This window comes from Chenopodium quinoa, unplaced genomic scaffold, assembly GCF_001683475.1.
Source record: "Chenopodium quinoa cultivar QQ74 unplaced genomic scaffold, ASM168347v1, whole genome shotgun sequence".
In the NCBI taxonomy this organism is placed as follows: Eukaryota; Viridiplantae; Streptophyta; class Magnoliopsida; order Caryophyllales; family Amaranthaceae; genus Chenopodium; species Chenopodium quinoa.
The window spans coordinates 420,618-425,604 of NW_018742738.1; positions in this window are offsets into that span (position 1 = coordinate 420,618).

Here is a 4,987-nt window from a genome sequence, read left to right on the forward strand (position 1 = left end):
TTTCGAAACCCGACACTGGAGCCAGACAACGAGTTATTTGCCAGGCGCTGGTCTTCGTTGCCTGGCGACAGAGCAGAATTGTGGTGACATAGCTATCCAGTGTGCGCAGGTGCGACGACGAAATGTGTGGCCCTCATAAATGACTATGTGGACCTTATGTAGCAATTTCGGGTTTCTTGGTACGCCAGTTAGCCTCTATAAGCATTTTGACATGATTAAGTAATCGGCTTTATTACAATCACATTAGGTGATCTACCTGATATGAGATTGTCTCACTTAGCTTAAAGCGCCTAAACTTTGGCTCATCCCAAAGACACCAACAAAAGAATTTATAAGCAGCAGAAGGCACCAACATAGTGGTTCATCAGCAGCAGAAGCACCGACGTAATGGTTCAGAAGCGGCAAAATGTGCCAACGTGCTAGCACCACGGAAATTTCAGTAAATATCACATCAGCAAAGTTTAAGCAAGCTTAAAGGATCGACAAGCGTTGGACTTAAGTAATTTTCTTAAAAAAATTATCACAACAAATGAAGATGGCTGCAAGCGGAGTTATCTTCGATGACGTTCCCTTGCTTGTGGAGAGTTGTCACAAACAACTGATGATGGCTTCAAGTGAAGTGATCTTCGACGGCGCTCCCTAGGATGTCGAATGTTGTCAAAAGTAGGAGGTGATTTCAAGCAAAGTTATCTTCGATCGTGTTCCCTAGCTTTCGGAAGATGGTCACAAAACGGTAGAAGTTCATTCCAACTGGAGTAATCTGCGATAGTGTTCCCCAGCTGGAAGATTATCACAGCGGAAATTGAAGGTAGCTTCAAGCGTGGTAGTCTTCAGGCAGTATCCCCTAGCTTGAGGAAGATCATAAAAAAAAACAATTACTAAAGAGATGTGTGCTCGATGGTGCAAAATACGCGTTTCTTAACTCTCGTATTTGTTTTAACTAACGCTACTTTACGGGTATTACCGTTACAAGAATGATTTGGGATCACAGAACGTTCATAATGATTCTCCGTCTGTATCGCTACTTTGACTTTTGTTTTTGAAACTTGCATTTATCCAAACTCAGTCAAAGTGGGGGCTTTTGTAGACACACAAATGTGTTTCCCCAAAACTATACCCATTGATGAATGCCTTTCACGTCATTTAATTATCGAATAAAGTGAAAGTGTGGAAAGTCTAATAATGAGGATATTTTTATTAAAATATTTCTCTTTCTGTTTCCAGGAACATTTCTTTTCTTACCTTATTTATAAAAATTATTCAGTTTAATTTAATTTGGTACATGATAAGGGTCCAATAATAGTGTAGTTGGGTTGGGCTCAAAAAGAGCTTTCCAATGATATATTATAAGCTAAATTCCGATGAATTATGAGGAAGTTATCGATTAAATTAAATTAGGCCCAATAATTTTAATGGTGGCCCAATGATCTAAGGAGGGCCTATTAATTATAATTCCTAAATAGATTAGAATTTATTTTAATCTTCTAGGAACATCTAGAAGGTTCTCTTTAATTCTAATAAGATTATGAATGATAATTATATTTTAAAGATGTTTTATTTTGAATAAAATATATTAAATTTTTTTTTCTGCTTGGTCACATAATTACCTGCAACTGGTTTTTAAGGTAATTACGCGTGTATAAGCGAGTTGAATTTTGAACTATGCGAGACGACAGAGCCATCGCCAGGCGCTGACCTTTGTCGCCTGGTGTTGACCTTCGTTGTATGCCGACGAGCTTGTCGTCTGGCGCTGACTCTTGTCGTTTGTGACAGGAGGTATTTTTTTCTGAATATGATTTTCTCCGATCCCGTGCTATTTTTCCTGTAAATAGGGGTCGTATCTCCCTGTTTTCAAATCGTAACAACAAGAATTCTTTGTCTCTCTAAAACGCTAGAAGCTTTTCTCTCTCTAATCTTTTTCTAAAGTATCTCTCTCTCAAAATTCCTCACTCATCGGTTCTAGACACACCTAGCCATGTTTGAAGTTGCGTTTGCCCTAGACGTGAAAGGTTTGATATTTTTGAGGGTTTTGTCCTAAATCTCTATTTTAATTATTATATTTAATTGTTTGTTTAATAATTTATTGAACTTACTAACTTGTGTATTTTGTTATTAGAAAGAGGTACGAGGCATCGAAGTAAGTAATTTAATTGTTTTATTGATCTTTTGATATGGAAATCATGCTTAGATTGTTTTATTTTGATTCCTAGTATCATGTTAGGATGTTTAATTGCTTCCTAGTATCATGTTTAGGGTAAAAACTAAAATTGCTAATATCAAGTATGATTATTTTGATGCTTCCTATTTCTTTCTTAATATCATGTTAGGGCTAAAGCTTTGATCTTTGATGATTAGTGACATGATAGGGTTTGTTATTAATCTTATTAGTATCATGCCTAGGATCTTGCTAATATTATTATCCTTTAAAATGATTATTATTTTGATTATGATGATTATTGTTGGTATTATGTTGCTTCATATATATGATATATTGTTGTTATTTCCTAATCTCGCCCTCTCTTGCAGGATTAAAGGGAATTTGTACTTCCAATCACGCTTAACAGGATAATTAATAATCTTGTTTAGGTTAACATGATTATAATTCAAGTGATTGCCAATAATAGCTTTGTTTATGTATTAATATTCAACAAACATAGATAAACAGGTTTAGGGTTAACCTATTGATTGCATGTTAGTCAGAAAAGCGCACATGAATACGAGAAGAATAAATAAAGTAGAGGCCTATTATTAAGGCAGGTTGAATTTCTTTTACGTTTGATTTGTACCTTCATCCCCGAACTTCTAGTCATGGTTCTAGACCTATTGGAGTTAACGATCTCCTATATCGTTAAGGGGTGTAACCTTCACCCTGTGAACGGTTCACAAGTTCCTAAAAGTTGTTGGCGACTCTTTTACTCTAGCTTCCTTCCCTTTGGACGCCACCATGCCTAAGTGTATGATCACAGTGGGGCTCAAGTATGGGATGGCTTGAAATATTCCTTACACGAACACTTACATGCCAGTGATAAGAAGTTTAATGACATGGTTAATCATAGTAAGTTGTTAGGAAATCAAATTTCTCAATTGACAAATGTTTTGAAAGAGAATGCTAGCCATATTTCCGTACTATCTCGAGGTGTAGATCCTAAGAGACCAATTAATGTCATAGTGACAAGGAGTGGTAGGATTCTTGAGAATGAAGACCCTGAGAAGAATAAGGCTAAGGAGAGTCCTAAGAAATTTTGGTTGTAGAGAAGGAAGGAAATAGCTCTTTGAATGAGGATGTGGTTGCATTGAAAAACCAATTGAAAAAGAAAAATAGAATGTGAGAGAAGTTAATAAACCTAAGATCCCATACTCCCAAAAGTTCAATAGGCACAAACTAGATGAATAATTTTGCAAATTCATAGAGATGCTTACACAACTTCACCTTTCCCTTACATTTACGGATGCCATTAACAAAATGCAGAATTATGCAAAATTCCTTAAGGACATCCTGAGTGTAAGAAGAAATTTTGATATAGTGGAAACGGTTAGCTTCACCCAGAATTGTAGTGCAATTATTATGAACAAGATGCCGCCCAAGTTGAAGGACCCCGAAAACATTTCTATCCCTTGTCTTATCTATTTGACGCAAATTTATAGTGCCTTATGTGATTTAGGAGCTAGTGTTAGCCTTATTCCATATTCGGTTTATCAAAGACTTGAGTTAGGAGAACTTTCACCTACCAACATTGCCTAGAAACTAGCCAATAGATCAATTAAGATTCCAAAAGGTAAGTTAGAAGATGCTCCCTTGAGGGTAGGAAAGTTTGTAATTCCGGTTGATGTTTTTGTCCTTGGAATGGATGAGCAGCCTAATATTTATATCATACATGGTAGACCATTTCTTGCTACATTGGGTACCATGATTGATGTTAAAAGTGCTAAGATTTCTCTCAAAGTAGGAGAAGAAGTCATTGAATTTCATTTGAATGAAAGCATGAAATATCCTTCTTCTTTACTAAAAAGTACATGAGAGTTGAAATTTTAAATGATATTGTGAATTCTATGCATCAGCACTTGTTTACTTATAATGATCCACTTGAGTGTCTTTTTTTTTACAAGGAAAATATAGGTGAGCATGGAAAGGAAATGACTTTATTTTAAAGAGTCTTTGATGAGAGTATGGAAGTGTTGTATGGGAATTTAAAGTTAAGATACATTGCAAGTGGCCTCAAACAAGGTAGGTAAAGGTGTTTCACTTGTAGAGCTAAAACCTCTACCATCACAACTCAAGTATGAATTCTTGGGCCCTAATTCTACTTATCCCATCATTGTTAGTTCCTCCTTAAGGGAAAGACAAGATGAAGAGTTATGTGGTGTTTTGAGAATGCACCATGGTGGTTAGGCTATACAATTGATGACCTCAAAGGTATAAGCCCGACTTTATGTTTACGCCATATAACTCTTGAGGAGGGCACCTCACCTAGAATTGAAAGACAACGAAAGCTACACCCTCAAATGAGGGAGGTATTTAAGTGGGAAATAAATAAGCTATTGGATACATGAGTCATATTCCTCATCTTTAGCTCTAGATGGGTTCCTCCGATACATGTTGTCTTAAAAAAAGGAGGAATAACCATTGTAGAGAATGTGAAAGGTGACCACATTCCTACAAGGACGGTCATGGGATTGCGATTGTATATAAACTATAGATGTCCAAACACATTTACAAAAACGGATCATTTTCCCCTTTCCTTCATCGATCAAATGCTTTAAATTCTAACAAGGCACAAGTATTACTCCTTTCTTGATAGATATTCCGGATTTTTCCAAATTTCTATCCACCTGAGTGACCAAGAGATAACAATTTTTACTTGTCCAAATGGAACTTTTGCCTATCAGAGAATGCCATTTGGGCTTTGCAATGCCCCCGCCACTTTCTATCGATGTATGATGAGCATATTTGGAGTTATGATGGAAGAAGAAATGGAGTTGTTTATGG